This window comes from Lactuca saligna, chromosome 4, assembly GCF_052625555.1.
Source record: "Lactuca saligna cultivar CGN05327 chromosome 4, ASM5262555v1, whole genome shotgun sequence".
Taxonomy (NCBI): domain Eukaryota; kingdom Viridiplantae; phylum Streptophyta; class Magnoliopsida; order Asterales; family Asteraceae; genus Lactuca; species Lactuca saligna.
This window is the reverse complement of record NC_136420.1, coordinates 26883741-26903553: the sequence shown is the minus strand read 5'-3', so window position 1 is coordinate 26903553 and position 19813 is coordinate 26883741.

Below are 19813 nucleotides of genomic sequence, written 5' to 3'. Positions count from 1 at the left end.
GAGCTATCGGTCCTAAGTCCTCCAAGTCTTACTTATATAAATGTATCAGTGAGGTTACATTTTTATAATGAGATTTATTAAATAAAAGTATTGTACAAAAGAAACATTTAAAACTTGTTTGTTTATCCAAAATAGTTTTGAAAACAAATGATTGATTTATAAGGCATAGTGATAAATCACATGTGATTTGAACTACAGGTAGTGAATCAGATGTGATTGATTATGTAACATGATTAGTTGCTTGTATAACTTTTCATAAACATGTATATTCAACTTGTATCTCCCCCCTAAAACATATAAAACAATTGAAAAGTTCATTAAAGTGGTATGAACTCACCGGAATTCGCGTGAATCAGGTAAATCGGGTAAATCGGGTAAAAGTGTCGATTGAGCGTTTTGTTCCAAATAATGACTTGTACACCTTTTAGAACCCTAATGTCATATGAAAATATGTGTTTTACAAGAAATTAATCATTTTATGCTTTCTGTTTAAGTGTTGAGGCATTCTAGCATTAATTCGGGGTTTTAGGGCCTAGAAGGGGTTCCCGGGAGTGGTTTAAGGCTAAGAAGGATTTACGGGAGGGTCCATGAGTTCAATCCTTTGGAGTTTATGGCCCAAAGGCCACTCCTTGGGAGTTTACAGCTGTAAGCCCCCTAGGCTTGGCCGTAAACTCATGTGGTCTTCCAAAATGCATGTTTAAGGCCTTATTTCACTTCCTTAATTTAATGGTATGTGTCTTGAACTAATGTGGAGGGATTAAACCCTCATTTTGTGACATTTTGGGGAGTTTACGGCCAAGACTTGTTCTTGGGCCGTAAACTCCATTTAATCCCTCAAAATGGATGTTTAAATGGTACAACACACTCTCATTCACCTTAGGTAAATTCTAGAAGGCCTTAGATGGAGTTTTGGGACATTTTGGCATGAAAATTGGAGAGTTTACGGCCCAAGAATATCCTTGGCTGTAAACTCTTCTTTTGGCCTCAAAATGACAAGTTTAATGGTACAACACACATCCAAGGGCCCAAGCTAAATTCCTTACATGCCTTAGATAAGTTTTGGGACTTGTTTGACATAGAATTTTGGGTGTTTACGGCCCAAGCTTTGACTTGGCCATAAACTCCACTTTTTGTCCTCAAATGATGTTGTTTAATGCGTATAAACATTCCCTAGTGTCAAGACTAAATTACCAAACACCCTAGATGAGTTTTTGGGGCTTTTAACAAGGGGTTTTGGGGTTTTTGCGGTGTTTACGGCCTAAGCATAAGCTTGGGCCATAAACTCCTTTTTAAGCTTCAATTCCTTGTGTTTCAATGTCCAAACTCTCCTAGGTACATGTCTTAATTAGTCCATAAGCTTAAAGGAAGGAACAACGAGGTTTTTGGCAAGTTTTTAGGTGTTTACGGCCTAAGGGGCTTCTTAGGCCGTAAACTCCTTTTTTTTGGTCCTTGTTTTCTATGATTTTGGCCTCTAAATACAATGAAGTATGTTTAGACTAAGATACGGAATGAGTCCCTACGTTTGGAAGCCGAAATTCGCGGATTTGGGGTCGATTTCGGGTCTAGAGAGAGAAAGTAGTGAGAGAGAGGTGAAGGTGTGGTAAAAGAGTTCAATTGTAGTATACATTTGTTTATATATGTCTCGGGCATTGCACCCGATACACGGCTACCCGATGCTAAAGTTTAACGGAGTAAAACTTTTTTACCCGGGTGAAGTGGTTGAAAAGTAATATAACTCTATTTAGTTAACAGGGTTAACATTTACAAGTTATAATTACTCATGATAATATCGGAACAGATAATTAACTAGATATTTGTTTATTGACGACTCCAAACATTACCGAAAATAACATATAGTGACGCATTCCGTTAGTGAAAATAGGGTTTTTAACGGCAACCAAACTCGGTTGTCCCTTCAAATCTATTTATAGGGCAAAATTTTCCTTTGGCACATCGTGGTACGGTTTACTTTGTCGTGGTGGTTGGGTTGTCACTGCATGCATCATTGCAAGTGGGTCTGACAGAATCTAGAGCTCCTGCCACGTCGTGGTGGGTGACAGTTTTGGGGTTTCGCGCCCCGAACTTCAGAAATTCATAACTTTCGCATACGAACTACGTTTTCGACGTTCTTTATATCGATGCGAAGGTGAGAAGACGCTCTACAACTCTCATTTGGAATCTGTTGGCTAATATTGATTTATTTTTAGTATATTATAAATATTTTACTTTTATATTATTTTTAGTAGGCCGGGACAGAAAAACTCCGTTATAAATTCATAACTTCTTCATCTGATGTTCGTTTCCGCCTATCTTTTTATCATTTCACTACTATTAACGAGATCTTTGATTCTCGTTTAGATTGTTTCGGCTAAAAATCACTCGATCTCAAATCGAGGATTCGGGCTACATACTGCTAAGTCAAAACTTCGGAAAAATCATAACTTCCTCATACGAAGTCAGATTTGGGCGTTCTATTTATGAACGCTCTCGGTTTAACGTATCCTATGACTTTCGTTTAGATTACTAAGGCTAGATATCGCTCTATCTTAAATTCGTATTTTACGTCATTCCGTGTCGTGTGGGTTCTGTCGCGAAACTTCGACATGTCATAACTTCTTCGTTATAACTCGGATTTCGGCATTCTTTATATATTCAGAAACCTCGTTTCAACTACTACAACATTATTCGTAGATATCAGCTTTATCTAACATTTCATTTTGACGCTTATTTTTATCCCTAATTTATTTAAGTCACACAGTTAAGCACAAAACACATAATACTCAAATAATACACTTCTATTATTTCACAACGGGTTACAAACGTTTGAAGCATGTGGCCACTATGTCAGATTTTCTGTGATGCTTCTTCTTACATTTGTTGCACCATTTCGCTTCGCCTCCTCCTCCTCTCGAACTAGACTTCAAGAATTTACTTTTCTTGTTGGACCCTGAAGGTTCATCGAGCTTCCTTTTCTCACCAACATCTATCCTTTCTAGACCCTTTTCCTTCTGCTGGGCCTCCACATTCTTAGCTGCTCGAACAGCTGTTTTCAGAGTGGTTGCCATCTTGACTGTCAGGCCAAAGTCGGTAGGCAGTCCATTAGCGAACCTCTCAATCTTGGAGAGTTCCATTGGCACTAGGTACGGAAATAACTTCATTTTCTCAGTGAATGCAGTAGCACAGTCGTCTATGCTCATTCTCCCCTTCTTCAAGTTTTGAAAATCATTGTTTAGATCAATCAGATTTATCTCTGAACACTACTGCACCCTTATTTGATCCAAGAACTCCTCCCATGACATTTTCAGGGCTTCTCCTCATGGCCTAGTATCTGCCAACAACTTCCACCAACTCAAGACTCCATTCTTAAGTTGTCTAACTGCAAAGGCAGTCTTCTGTTTGTTGCTACAGTCGCAACTTTCAAACACCATCTCCATTTCGGAGATCCAATCCATAATCTCAACAGGCTTTGGCCTTCCAGAAAGACCTGGCGACTTGGCGCCCAAGAAAGTATTATACATTCCCCCATCCTTGTTGCTTCCCCTTTCCGGGTTTTCCTTCGTTCTCCTTGAGTCCCAACTTGACTCACAATGCGACTATTGTTCCCTTCCTCCGATTGCTCGGGAATCAATTCAGGTTCCTCAATGGGCATGATAGGTTCGTCTCTATTATCATGCAACATATGTCGCATTTCATCCCTTTGTTCAGCTAACATAGCCCAAATCATGGCTTGCACCCCAACCATTGTCACTGGCTCAGGTGCTGCTACTGCAACAGCTACTTGCTCTATTACAGGTATTTGATTCCTGTTTTCATCCACGTTTCCATCTTACCTCATGGTTCTTACCATTTTTGATCCACACACCGAATAAGGTGAAATTTGATCCTCGGACAACACTACGGCTCTAAAAGTAGTATTCTTCAGTGAAACTGGGTTCACTTCAATCACCGGGATTCTTACGGGCAGAGCTTCGGATCGGAAACTCTTTCCATCACAGAATCTTCTAGCTTCGGGACTTGCTTCAAGTCTCGGGATGATACCGGGGTTTCGAGGGTACTTCTTTGCATGTAAATCGAGGTAATATGAGTGAGATGAGAGAATTTGAGCAACCAAACTCGGTTGTCCCTTCAAATCTATTTATAGGGCAAAATTTGCCTTTGGCACATCGTGGTACGGTTTACCTCGTCGTGGTGGTTGGGTTGTCACTGCATGCATCATTGCAAGTGGGTCTGACAGACTCTAGAGCTCCTGCCACGTCGTGGTGGGTAACAGTTTTGGGGTTTCGCGCCCCGAACTTCAGAAATTCATAACTTTCGCATACGAACTCCGTTTTCTACGTTCTTTATATACAACTCTCATTTGGAATCTATTGGCTAATATTGATTTATTTTTAGTATATTATAAATATTTTACTTTTATATTATTTTTAGTAGGCCGGGACAGAAAAACTCCGTTATAAATTCATAACTTCTTCATTTGATGTTCGTTTCTGCCTATCTTTTTATCGTTTCACTACTATTAACGAGATCTTCGATTCTCGTTTAGATTGTTTCGGCTAAAAATCACTCGATCTCAAATTGAGGATTCGGGCTACATACTGCTAAGTCAAAACTTCGGAAAAATCATAACTTCCTCATACGAAGTCAGATTTGGGCGTTCTATTTATGAATGCTCTCGGTTTGACGTATCCTACGAATTTCGTTTAGATTACTAAGGCTAGATATCGCTCTATCTTAAATTCGTATTTTACGTCATTCTGTGTCGTATCGGTTCTGTTGCGAAACTTCGACATGTCATAACTTCTTCGTTATAACACGGATTTCGGCATTCTTTATATATTCAGAAACCTCGTTTCAACTACTACAACATTATCCGTAGATATCAGCTTTATCTAACATTTCATTTTGACGCTTATTTTTATCCATAATTTATTTAAGTCACACAGTTAAGCACAAAACACATAATACTCAAATAATACACTTCTATTATTTCACAACGGGTTACAAACGTTAACCTAGACTATTATATCAATATTAATGACAAGCCCAAAAACACAAGCGTTACATGTCATAACATACATCAAGTACTAATGTTATGTGGGATAATTTGAGGCAAACTCTAAGGTTTAGTTAAGCCAATGTGTTATAGTATATTTGTGGCTTCCCTGTCCTAGTGAACTTATGAGACAAAAACGCAAACTTGTGTAGTTTGAGGGACATAAAAAAATTTGATTTCTAAATATCCATACCCAATAAAAAGATTCTTAATTAAAACAAAGTGAGTTAAGTTCCAAGTTTATCTGTTTAATATATGCACTTTGAGTCTAGTTATATATCCAATAATTTATAGTTCAGGAGCGGATTCAATCTGTGACCTATGAGAACTCAACCAGTAAACTCCACTGGATATTGAAAATATGTCCACCTGTAGTACATTAACACGGATCGGACCGTGAAGAAGTCTGTTACATCAGTTTTCATTGAAAGTCATGGACTCCATTAGTGACCTAAGCGATTTTGAGCACTCCAATGAATTTCTTTGAAAGTTACGAACTAAAGTACAAATAGAAGTAAAGCTAAGACTTATTTGCTTGTGCACTTTGTCAATTAGAGTTATAAGAAAAAATTCAAAAAAAAATCAAAAAAAGTATCTAGTTATATTCTTAGGTCAACTATTATATATATATATATATATATATATATATATATATATATATATATATATATATATATATATATATATATATATAGATTTAAAGTTGTGTCACTTGGAATTTGGCGATACCTTTTGAAACCAAAGGAGTAAATAAAAGTTATAGGTGGTAGGAATGCCAAAAATGAATGTTGTTCAAAATAAGTGGGGAACATTTATGAGGATTGTAAATATTTAGGGCTTGGAAGTAACTAGGTCTTAGAGACAAATATACGCATTGCGGTGAGACATAATTGATGAGTACAAATCAGGTTATTATATGTGATGTTAAGGAATTCATAACATAATAATCAACATGAAGATAATGGCAAAAGACTGGCACTACACCCTCAAATTCTTAAAACATTAGCCACCGAGTTTAAAGCTTTTAGTCTGAATCAAGTTCCCAAAAAAGATAACACCGACGCAGACATATTAACCAACTTAGAATCTTCCCTTAGGATCCTGCTAGAGACCAATATCCCAATAACCCATATAATTAGGGGTGTTCAAATATATCCGCATTCGAAACATCCCATCCGAATATCCAAAAATCTGATCCGAAATTATTTTAAATTTTAGAAATCTAGTTTTTTTGGATATCTGAAATCGGATATCTGATTATTTGGATTCTGATTCAGATAGTAAAATTAAGAATTTTTGAATATTTCGGATATCCGAAATCTAAAACACGTATTCATAATTTTAGTTATTTTTTAATATTTTGTTAAAATAATGACTAATATGTAAATTGTAAATTATTTGGTTTGGATATTTAAGTAGCAACCCACATGTAAACATTGTCCATCTAGATATCTTTATATAAAAACTTGATCACACTTTCTAAACTCATGATTTTATACTATTTATCTAATATTTAAATAATTTATATATCAATTAAAGAACTGACTAAAAAGACATACATCAAGGGGATTGTGACAACCACACTGGGGAAAATCCTTATGTTCTAAAGTGTTAAGAACATGATACTATTGGCCAACCTTGAAGAAAGATGCCTTCTTACATACTCAAAAATGTGATGCCTATCTTATTGATTGAGAAGCAGGAAAATGGCGCATATTGGCTAGCTACACTGAAGGAATCATCTTGTCAAGATCATGGAATAAAATATACCTTGAAGCATATATTATCACAACTGAGTCGAGGTACATACCTATTCCTTTCCCTTATTTATTTTTTCTAAGAACACTGCTGACTTAAGTATCGGAGGGGCATTAGACAAGCTAACTCCCGTCCCAAGTTAACATTTGCAATAGGTGGACATTCAAGGATCCTAGCTACTATGAATAGAGAATTATTATCTCTCCTCCGACTAAGGGTACTTAATCCCTTATAAGGTTTAAAGAGTGAATGACCTCTTTCATCCATTTTTAGGTTTATACACATCTCTTGGACACCCGATATCTTACTATGGCATGTGTGTAAGGGGATCTTTTCACGCTTTAGTAACTTGGAAACCCTCTTATTTCTAAACATATTTTATGATCCTAAGGTTTAAAGAGTTAATAATCTCTTTCATCTATGTTTGGGTTTCTACACCTCACTTGCACGCATGATATCTTACTATAGGATGTAAGTAAGGGGATCATGTCACTCTTTAGTAACTTGGCAACCCTCTTATTTCTGAACATGTGTTAAGATCCTAATGCTAAATCCACTGTTTATAATATTATCATGTTATCTTACAATTTGGGATTTTCCTCAGTATAATCTAAGTTCGGATCTTCTCTAGTATTTCTTTAGTTGGATCTTCCCTATTATTTCTTAATTTAGGATTTTCCCTAGTAAAACTCTAAGTTGGGATTTTCCACAGTGAGTTACTATGTGGGATCTTTTCCAATATTACCTTAGTTGGGACTTTTCCCAGTAAATTCTAAATTTAGGATCATCTCCCAAAAACATATTTAGAAGAAATCTCTTCAAGATGATAAAACCTATCCAAAGAAGTGCTCAGAAAGATGACCAAAAGATTGTTACGTTCACGTTTCTAGGCTAAGCATTATTATAATGATGTAATAGTTAAGGTCAACAATTGTAACCTATTTTGAAGTAATGAAGAAGAATTCTTTTTATTATTATGTGATTTGTGTGATTTATGTGCTTATAACGATATAATAAAATAATAATTAAAATATGCGTCAAAAGTAAAATAATAGATAGTGTAACACTTAGTCCAAGTATTATTTATATTTTGGTCCCATATATATTGAATTGTTGCTTTTGGACCTTGTAATTAGTAAGTTTTAAGGAAGGAGGGATTGTTTCTGCCAATTCAGGATTTTGGAGGCAGAGCCCGAACGCGGGGCGTTCCCCTAAGGAACGCATTGCTTTCATATGTAGAATGCAAACCCTAACTTTTAGGTTTAAAGAGTTAATAATCTCTTTCATCTATGTTTGGGTTTCTACACCTCACTTGCACGCACGATATCTTATATATTGAATTATTACTTTGGGACCTCTTATTTCTAAACATATGTTATGATCCTAAGGTTTAAAGAGTTAATAATCTCTTTCATCTATGTTTGGGTTTCTACACCTCACTTGCACGCACGATATCTTACTATAGGATGTAAGTAAGGGGATCATTTCACTCTTTAGTAACTTGGCAACCCTCTTATTTCTAAACATATATAGTCACCAAGTCCGTGACTTTATTATTCTAGAGGTCCTCGATGGCTTGGATCTACGTTTGGATAGCATGACTTTAAGCATTAAGTGGTTAATAAGCCTTTTTGGAACCAGCTCGCAAACGCACTGTGTAGGGTTGAGGAACACCCTACATTTCGATTTGGGTCCGCAACTTAAGTCGGTGGCAACACCCAACACTCCACCAGGGAACGTTGTGCGTTCATCGCATCAATGGGATTTCAGGAATTTTTTCCTTGGACTTGGTTTTGGGGTTTGGGTTCTTTATGATTGGCCCATTTTCTTGGACTTTGCTTCTATGTGCCTTAGTGGATCATCATTTAGGCCTTAATGGACTATGTCTTATAGGGTTAGGCCCATTAGAGGGATTGGGCCTAGGGTTAGGCCTAATGGTGGGCCAATAGAGGGCTAGGGAAGTCTACCTAGTATTGAGCCTTTCATGTTATGGTTTTAGACCTTAGGCATGGACCCAATTAGATCAGGGGTAAAATGCTCATTTTACCCTAAGAAGGGTCATTGGTTTTGACTAACTCTTATTTTGGTAATGATAGCTCAGGGAGTCGCCGGAGGAGCCGTTAGAGATTCCTTACCGTGAGATTATGCATTCAGTTTTGTGAGTTGAGTTTCCTCCTGTATGAACGGTTCGAAGGCACCAATGTCAGCCCATATATGTATGTTAGTATGTTCCGGACTAAGGTCTGATGTCGGGGTGTGCCCGATGTTGGTTTATATGTTCTGGATTTCGATCTGATGTTGGGCAGTGCCCGATGTAGGTCTATATGTTTCCAGATTTAGATCCGATTTCGGGAAATTCCCGAGGAATGTTTGTATGCTTGATGTCTTAGTGATTCGTGCATGTGTCTGCCTTGTATGTTTTCGGATTATGGTCCGATGCCAGGAAATACCTGAGGAATGTTTGTATATTTTTGGATTTCGGTCTGATGCCGGACAGGGCCCGAGGAATGAATATATGTTTATGTTATGTGATTAGTTATGTGTTGACATGTTTATATGTATATCGAGCTTTGCTCAATTTTGGGTGAGGCTCGATGTCGGACTCTGTCTGATGTCGGGCGGGGCCTGAGGCTAGACATTGTCCGATGCTGGGTGGGGCCCAATAAAGGGGCTGGGCCCATGATACGCTTATATGTGATTATGTGAGTATGTGTAAGGTATATGTTAGTTTGGGGAGACTCACTACGTTTCGTGCTTATAGTTTCCAGTTTTGGTTTCAGGTACGTCTGGTTGTAAAGGGAAGAGCTCGGGATGACTGCATTGCACACACCATGATACTTTAACCTGGGATGTTTACTTTGATATATTTGATAGATGTTTTTGTTAGGGAGCAAAGTCACGCTTGGATGTGGAGTTAGGCTTTCCCTCTTGTATTGTGTAACGAGTAGTCTTTCCTATAAATAGGAAGTGAGTGACACTCATTTATGTAAGGAACGATTTGGGGTGTTAGAATAGAGAGAGAATTTGTACAAAACCCAATTTGTATGTTCTTTCTAGATCTAATGAGAGCTTCATAATATTTATTTACTCTTTGTGTTCTTCATTTGTATGATTATTCATTAATCTTTTCTTATTCCGCACATGTCATCATAATCAACACCACTACAATTGGTATTAGAGTGGGTGTTCTTGATTGGATCAAGAATTGATCCATGGTGGGTTTCTTGATTTGGTGATTCATTTTTTTGATCTTTGATCTTCATGATTTAGAGAGTTTTTGGATTCTAGAAATTGAATTCGACTTTGATTATATTCATAATTCAATTTTCTTTACTAGAATTCATGTGCTTTTTACTTTCTCTCTCTAGAAAACCCATTAAAAATAATTTTCTCTCTCTAGAAATTTTCAAGTTCTTGTGATCATGGTGCGTTTGGAGTATAATTCTTGGGTTGTAATCATTGAAGGTGTGAAATACAAAGTCAACGAATTTCAGTTCTATGGATTACTGTTGAAAGTAGGTTTAATTTCATGGGATTTTTGGTTTCTTATGGAGGTTTGAAGGATCTTGATGGAAGATTGATATCTCAACCACTTTCGAAGATTGAATGCTCGTATGATCTTTCCATGATCATGTTAATTCGTAGGGAAAACCAAAAAGAAGGAGAAGAAAGAATTTTTTTTTTTAATAAGATATACATTTATCTGGTTGAAAACCCAAGTGATCTTCATGCTCTTAAGTTTGTCGAAGATGTTCTTGAAGTTCATGATAAAATGATTCAAGTTGATTCTCATGATGAAAAAGTTTTTTGCTCAATTAGAGTTCAAACCGATGGTATTTTTTCTTCTTGTGATTTGTTTGAAAGAATGATTCCTTATCGGAAGCCGATAATCCAAGAAATTCACAAGTATTAAATTCCAAATGATATGATTCAAATTCACAAAGTTGAAGTTGTGGAAAGTGGGTTTGTTCCTGAAATCAAGTCTTCAAGATGCAAAAACATGAGAAAGAAAAATAAGAAGAAGATTAAACGAAAAAACTAGCGGGTTTATTCAAATTTTGTTGTGAAGTCAAAATCCGTGAATCAAATTTGGGTTCTAAAGCAACAATCTCCAAATGTTGCATTGAATTTGAATTCAAAACCCACAAGTGTTGGTGGTTCTTATGAAGTTCTTCTTGGATCGTTGAAGAACACGAAGAATGAGTTGTACATCACAAATAGTGGGTGGTACAATGTTCAAATTGGATATTTTCTCGTTGCAACAAAAGAACCAAGATCTTCTAAATTTGATTCGTTCATTGCAAACGGAACTCAATTTGTCAAAAAAGTATCTCAAATTCACAAATGGATTCCAAAATGTAACATTCGGACTTCCAGGTATATTATTTGTTATTTATTTATTTATTTATTTATTTATCTTTTGAGCTAATCGACGAGTTGGTGCTCCAACTCGTCGAGTAGAGTAACGATGTGCCACATGGGGTTAGTGAGCTACTCGACGAGTCCGAGAGTCGACTTGCCGAGTAGGCGCTGGGATGAGAAACCCTAAATCCCCGAGTTTGGGGCCTATTTAATGGCACTTATAGCCTAATTTGCGGCTACACTTCCCTGAGAGCAAGCCCTAAACGACCATTAAGCTTAGAAAGAGAGAGAGAAAAAGAGAGAGAGAGAGAGAGAGAGAGAGAGAGAAAGAGAGAGAGTTTAGCTAAATTTGAGTGTTTGGTTCTTCTTGTGAAGAGAATGGAAAAATTCCAAGCCAAGGGACAAGAAGGTGCTACAAGATCCGAGGTTGTTTCAATTCAGGGCTTCTGAAAAAGGTATAAAGCTTGCACCATTCTCATTATTTTGAATAGATCTCATGATTTTGGGAATCTAGGGTTTTTCCATCCAAATATGAGGACCTTGAGTGTTTTATGTTCATTGAGAGGTTTGGACTTCAGATCTGGCCCATGTAAGGTCCCTAGAGTCCAAAAGTCCCTGCTTTATCCAACCATAATAGTGATCTTGAGTGAAAATCCCTTTTTAAGTTATGTTTGGACATTTTAAGATCCAAATGCCATGCACGAACGTAAAGCTTGTGACTTTACGTGATAGATGAGCCTTAGGAGTGTAAATCTAGAGTTTGGGAAGGTTCTCTGCCTTGAAATTGATTGAATGAGATAAGAGTCTAAATGGACTTGCTGATTCAAGGAGTCGACTCGATGAGTCGGATAGCGTTGTCCCGATGGTTTTGATCGTTCAGCAACTCGACGAGTTGACGGGTCAACTCGACGAGTTGAGCTGGGTTTTTGAGTGATTCTGAGGATGGTAAGCAGACTCGTCGAGTCCCATAAGTGCACTCAACGAGTAGGGTCAACATGGATTGTTGACTCGAGTTCGACTTCTGTTGACTTAGGGTTTGGTCAACCATGTCTTTGGGAAATCATGGAGGGGTAAAATGGTCTTTTTCCCACCTCAAGAGAGAGAGAGAGAGAGAGAGAGATAACTTAGTAAATGTGTGATTTAAAGAGTTAATTAGATATAATTATCTTATGTGATTAGGCGGAGGCTAGATTTGGTGATTCGCGTGCGAGAAGTATGATAAAATTGGCCCTAGGGTTTCTCTTGGAGTCAAAAGTGCCGAAATTGCAAGCAAGGGTCTTTATTTATATTGTAGGTCGCTAGGGTTTCAGTCTAAACCCTTATGGACAGCTTAGTCACCAAGCAGCCCATGGAACCTTCTGGAATAGAGCCTATAGACGAAAATATGATGGGTCCCCATCATAATTTCGTTCCCCTTTAGTCCATTAGGTTTCCCAGCCCAAAACTCAACTATCACACATTTGACAGTTTAAGCCCCTTTTATTCAATTCATCTCTTTTAGTCACCAAATTAATTCCTAATTAATTTATGACCAATATTAATTAAATAATATGATTTCTCCTTTAATATATTATTCTTATAATATATTAATAAATCATAATATCTTCTCTCTCTCTCCTAAATAACCTTGTCAAGTTGCTTTGGTGAAGGCAACCCAAAAGGACCATGCACAACCGGGTCAAGTACATACCAAATATAGTTACGGGCTTAGACACTAATCCAACACCTCCACCAACCAAGGAAGCGCCGGGTGAGAGTGGACACCCATTAAACTGCCATTTTATAGGTCATAACCTTATACCACCTTCATAGATTGGTTTCGTGAATGAGGCGTACTAACGGTAAGACTAGCATTTAACTTATACATATATAATATTAGACTTTTTTAATTTTATATAAAGTATAATGGTGTATTTTACACATTTAAAATACTACGTGGTCTAATTTAATAAATTACACTTTTAATTGAATCAAATGTAAACCATATCACTATGGATTTATTAACTCTCTTTTAATTATACACTTAATTTAATAAAACAATAAGGGTGTAATTTGAACTTTTTCAAAAATTAGGGTTTTAGAATTTAACATTTTAAAATTAAACTTTTAATTAAAATTTAAATTCCAAAAGTTGCGGGCAAGTTTTGAAACATTCCAAATCATTAGGGTTTTAATCAAATTTAAAATTTCTTAAAATTAAAATCTTTTAATTTGAAATTTTAAATATTAAAACTTTGATTTAATAATTATCCCAAAAATAAACAATTTAATTTGAATTATTAAATCTTGAAGGATTATCTTATTAAATTAAATAATTAATTTAACCTAATCCCTTAAATCCCCAAAAATTCGAAAATATGGGATGGGATAGTTAAAATCTTTAATTACCAAATTAAACTATTAAAGAGATAATCAAAATATATGGCAATATCCAAATCGTTAATATTTAGGGATCTTATCTTCGGGAGGAGACACAATTTGAAACCCTAGGGTTGGATAACCTTAGAATTCGAAATCTTGGAGGCTAAGGAAAGGGTTTGGGAAACCCTAACAAATTTCGAAATTTAGGGATTAAGAACCCTAATTTCAAAAATCATGCCTCTAGGGTTTATGGGCTATAAACTCTAATGTGTCAAATCCATACACTTGTATAAAGCTAATTGAAAACAAAACCAAATGCTCTGATACCATTGATGGGTTTTATATAAACAATTCAATGTGTGCATGCAACCCAAGATACGGATCTATGTTTTCACTATTAGTTATACAACATTATGAACACAAAAAGAGCCCTAGCATGTTCCTAGTTATTTCGAAAATCATAAAGTAGAAGGGATTACATACCTATTGTTGTTATGTTGTAATAACAACTTAAATCTTCAATCTTCTTGTCCTTGAAAGCAAGTACCACAAGCGTAGTACCTCTAATGGCTCACAAACACCAAGAGAAAATGGAGAGGAGAGAGAGAGAGAGAGAGAGAGAGAGAAGGGAGATATGAAATTTGGCTCTAAGAACCCTAGGTATCAAGTCCCCAAATTTCTTATGCCAAGGGGTCTTTATATAGGTGTAGGAATTTGGGTTTTAGTCCTTATCCTTATCATATTGCTTAGCCACGAAGCATCCCAAAGGATAACCCTAGAAACCTTATCATGGACGAATTCTATGGCCTTATCCCCTTTAATTCGTCCACCCTATCATATAGGGAATCCTTTGCCCTACTTTGCAACTATCACATAATTACAGTTCAATCCCCCTAGTTTAATTAACTTCTTTTGATCACAAAATTAATTCTTAATTAATTCTTGACCAATGATAATTAAACAAATATGATTTCTCTTTTAATATATTATTCTTAGAATATATTAATAAACCATAATAACCTCTTTCTCTATTATTTCTCCAGTCAAGTTGCTTTGGTGAAGGTAACCCAAAAGGACCATGCACAATCGGGTCAAGTACTTACTAAATATGGTTACGGGCTTAGACACTAATCCAACAGGAAACTGTAGTCATACTTTCAGTCAAGTTGATCCATGAGTGTTTAGAAGAAACCACTCCAATAGAGGAAATGATGAACGTGGGTGCAAGTACAAGGATTTCATGGCATCCAAACCACCGAGTTTTTCTGGAAGCCCAACACTGGTGGAAGTCATGGATTGGATCTCTAATATGGATTTGGGTACCTAAGATAGGAGGAATAAGAGATCTTCTTATGGAAGAAGCTTACAAGACCATGTACTCGATTCATCCCGGAAGCACTAAGATGTATAGGAATTCAAAACTTTACTACTGGTGGCTGGCGATGAAGCTCGATGTTGCAAAGTATGTAGTAGATTGTGTAACATGTGCGCTAGTTAAAGCACAACATCAGAAACCGTATGCGAGTTTAGAACCTTTACTTGTACCCATGGGTAAATGGGAAGACAACACGATGGATTTTGTGACTAAACTACCCAGGATGAAGAATAGTCACGACATGATTTGGGTAGTCATGGATCGGTTCACAAAGAGTGCACACTTCATAGCAGCCAATGAGAGATGGTCTATGGATAAGCTTGTAAATGCTTATGTGAAACAAATTGTAAGACTTCACAGTGTTACATTAACGATTGTATCAAATTGTGACAAATGTTTCACATCAAGGTGTTGTAAGAGTCTACAAGAGGAAATGGGTATGAAGTTGTGTTTAAGTAGAGCTTACCATCTGCGGACTGATGGTCACAACAAAAGGATGATTCAAACACTGGAAGATAAGTTAAGAGCATGTACCCTAGAATTTCAAGGTAACTGGGATGAGCATTTACCCCTGGTAGAGTTTTCCTACAACAATAGTTACCATTTGAGCATTAAGATGGCACCTTATCAAGTATTGTACAGACAGAAGTGTTGTACACCGTCTTGTTGGCTTGAGGTCGGAAAAAAGTAGTTTTTGGGCCTTGAAATAGTCCATCATACTGCTGAAAAGATAAAATTGATTGGAGAAAGGATGTTGGTAGCTCAGGATTGCCAAAAGAGCTCTGTTGACGACCAATGACATTCGAAGTTGGAGATTCGGAATTTGCTCAAAGTCTCACCATGGAAGAGACTTATAAGATTTGGAAAGAGATGAAAGCTGAGTCCAAGATTTATTGGACCACTCAAGGCTCTAAAGAGGATTGGGAACCAAGCTTACAAGTTGGAATTACCGGAAGAACTGGATGGTATTCATAACACTTTCCATGTGTGTTATTTGAGGAATTTCACGGGAGAAGTTCCTGATATAATTCCAGTTTTGGAGTTAAGGATGGATGAAAATAAGAGGTTAATCGAAGAGCTTGAAGCAATTGTTGAACTTAAGACAAAGAATTTGTGACGCAAGATGGTCAAATTAGTGCTTGTGTGATGGAAAAATATGAATGGACCAAACCTCCCCTGTGAAACAAAGAATGACATGATGAGTCACTATCCGCATCTGTTTGTTGATGCATGATTTCAGGACGGAATCATCCTAAGGAGGAGAGGATTCTAACACCCGTGTTTCTAGTCTAAGCATTATTATAATGATGTAATAGTTAGAGTTAACAATTGTAACTTATTTTGAAATAATGAAGAAGAATTATTTGAGTATTATGTGATTTGTGTAATTTATGTGCTCGTTATGATATAATAAAATAATAATAATAATAATAATAATCATAATAATAATAATAATAATAATAATAATTATAATAATTATAATAATAATAATAATAATAATAATATAGATAGACCCAATATCTATGAAAAAAGTTGAAGTAGTCATAACAAGGATTCTGGGGATATAAGGATCGCTGAAATCCGACTTATAACGAATAACTTATGACCCGTCCAAGTTTTACGACTAAATTGACACATCACCGCATATCGCAAAAAGTAAATTTTTTATAAACTACTTTTTAGTCTTAACAATCTAAATGAAAGTTGTAGTATACATTAAATCGAGAACATACATAAAAATAACGTCCAAAACTGACTTTGTTTGAGGAAGTTATGGTTTTCTAAGATTTAGCCTAGAAGTACACAGCCCGAGAATCAAATTTTAGATCGATCGATTTTTAGCTGACACAACCTAAATGAGAATTAAAGATCTCATTAACAGGATCTCAACAATATAAAGAAAGTCAAAAACGGATGTCGCATGACAAATTTATAAATTTTTAACGGATTTTAACTGTCTAAGCCTGTTAAAATATAATTTTAATAATAAATTCAAAATTAGCCGACAGAGTCTAAACGAAAGTTGTAGATCACGTCGCTACCTACACGTGGATATAAAGAACGTCAAAATGGAGCTCGTATGCAAAATTGACGGAATTTAGAAGATAATTAATTTTGGGATTACGTTCCGGAGATGACATGTGACACCATCTCAGCCACAACTTCCTCCCCATGCCTTGCCACCAGATGGTTACACTTGGCACCCCAACACGTCGTGTAGGGCTCAGAGAATAGCGTGTTGGTCAGTTTCCCAGCCTATAAATAGAGGCGCAAATCACCCATTTTCTTCACACATTTCCAATTCTCTTCTCCCAGTTACTCCCAAACCTTCTAGGTTTTTCCCTAGCACTTCCTAAGTGTTAGAGGCGAGTCCCGGAGAGTGAGAAGGCTCCGAGAAGAACTTTTGGCTCAAAACTTATGCCCAAACAGAGCTCGGTTCCTCACTAAACCCCCTTGTAAGTGAGTTATGCTTACTGTATTTTAAGTATAACTTATTCTTAAGTTCATTGTCGTTATTATGAACCTACAAACAAGATTTATCAGTGAGTCAAACTCATTATATTGATTGATCTACTTATGAGGATGATGTCTAGGTTATGGTGTAGTGAGCTGTTTAAAGTGGGCTCTCCAAACAGTATGCTACGTATACCAAACGGACCCTACCTCCGATATAATCCTACCTGGTTGTTCTTTACTTGATAGATCATGAAAATAGACTTTGAGATAATTATGAATCTAGACTAATGATTATTTGCAATAAATATTAGAAAAAAAATTGGTAATAATGATACTAGTTTTCGTCGAAGGAAAATAAATTTGTTAGAAGCTAAGCGTTGCCCGAATTACGAGTCATCACGTTAACAAGTGAGTGCATAGTTACTTTCATCTTACACATAGATATGAAGTATTTAATATAAATTACATGCTATGTGTGCATATTATATGTGATGTCTACGTTGGAAGAACAAAATATACATGATTTATTCGATTTAAACTATATATATATATATATATATATATATATATATATATATATATATATATATATATATATATATATATATATTACCTATAATTATGATGGGTGAAGATGGGTAGATGATATAGATGATGAAATAAATGATGAAAGGCCTCGATGTTTAAGCTGATTTAGTCATCTAACAGAGTATAGATGATGACCATGGACTATTCTAGACAGTCTAGTTGAATGCTAGCAAGCTCGCAACCAGTAAGCGTTTTTGAATTACGTGTTCACCAGGTGTACTCCATCCCCTCATGGTTGCCTTTTTGACATATATTATTGACGAATCCCCTACGTAGTGTTGTCATCCCGATGATAATCCTTACGCTAGGTCCCTTAAATTAGATGCTTTAGGGACAGAAAGTGGGGATCACGGGAACGGGTAATCGGGTTGAATGATTTGATAAAATTAATGAACCTAATTATTGTGGGTTGAAAACTCTATGTGCTCACCAGGCTCCCAAGCCTAACCCACTCAGTTTCTTGTATTACAGGTAGTGGTAATAGAGTACAGGAGTGATGATTTGATGAGAGATCTACAGATTATATGCCAATAGAATAATAGATGTTGTAAGGACTGTACTATTTCTGTTTATGCTTATGTACTGTATTCACAATGACATCCCAATGTTTTAATATAATGAAAACACATTTCTTCGGAAATGATTTGATAATTTACTTATCATATTTTTGGGAACAAATTCTGCAATATTTTTCTTCAAAAGAATACTCTGATTTTTAAATGAAGCATAAACAAATCAGTCTTTTTTTACCGTGAAATTAGGGATGTCACAAAGATCAATTGGAGTTTAAGCTGACAACATTTTTTATCTATCCTTACACTTAATCTTGTCATTTATAGTTCTTTTTCTTTGTAAAAGTTATGCAACAACTTTCAAGATTTTTTAAATAAAATTTAGAACAAATTACTATAATAGTCCCTATGGTTTGGCTAAAGTTGCGCGTTTGGTCCCTATCTTTTGTTTTGCACTTGGATCATCCTCACGTTTTCTTTTTATTACCCGCCTAATCCCTGGGTCTGTTAATCGTCAATTCCAATGTTAAGTCCCCCCACGTGCTTCGCACATGAGGGGTATTTTCGTTATTTTATTTAAAAAATCTATTAGAACACCCCTAAACCCTGATTCTCTCTATTTTCAAATACGCCATTTCTTCGTCTCTTTCATTTGCTCTTCTGTGAAGTGTCGATTGACCCTAACGGAAAAAACCTGCAAGTGTGGTCAAGTTGGTGTGATACGAAGATCTACTACCAAGAAAAACCCTGGAGGACTTTTCTATTCTTGTACTGGGAATGTAAGGGCAATTTCTTCTGAAGTATATCTATATATCACATACCTTTAACACACAAAAAATTACTCAAAATGCAGGGAGCAAAATGTGGTTTCATAGATTGGGTTGATGAGGACAACTTTAATGATGAAAAAAACTAAAAAAAGTATCTCCCCTGATTTGTAGAAGTCACTGGACGAGCTTCAACATGAGAATAGGACCTTGAGGCTGTTATTAGTGTTCAGTTGGGTTTTTTGTGTCAATTTTAATTTCCAAGCTTTAATTTATGTTATCAATGTACTTATCTTTTGTTTCATCAATGCAGTAGTGTAATAGAATGGCAATGTATGAATGGCATTGATTGTTTTATAATGTAATGGAATTTAGTGGTTTGTAATGGAATGGAATTGAGTGGTTTGTACTAGAATGCAATTGATTGTTTTATAATGGAATGCAATGGAATTGACTATTTTATAATGGAATAGAATTGAGTGGTTTGTAATGGAATGCAATTGATTGGTTTTCTGTTTGAATGAATGAATAGAATTGAATGGTATTGAATTAGAATGGAGTTGAATTGAATGATTGATGG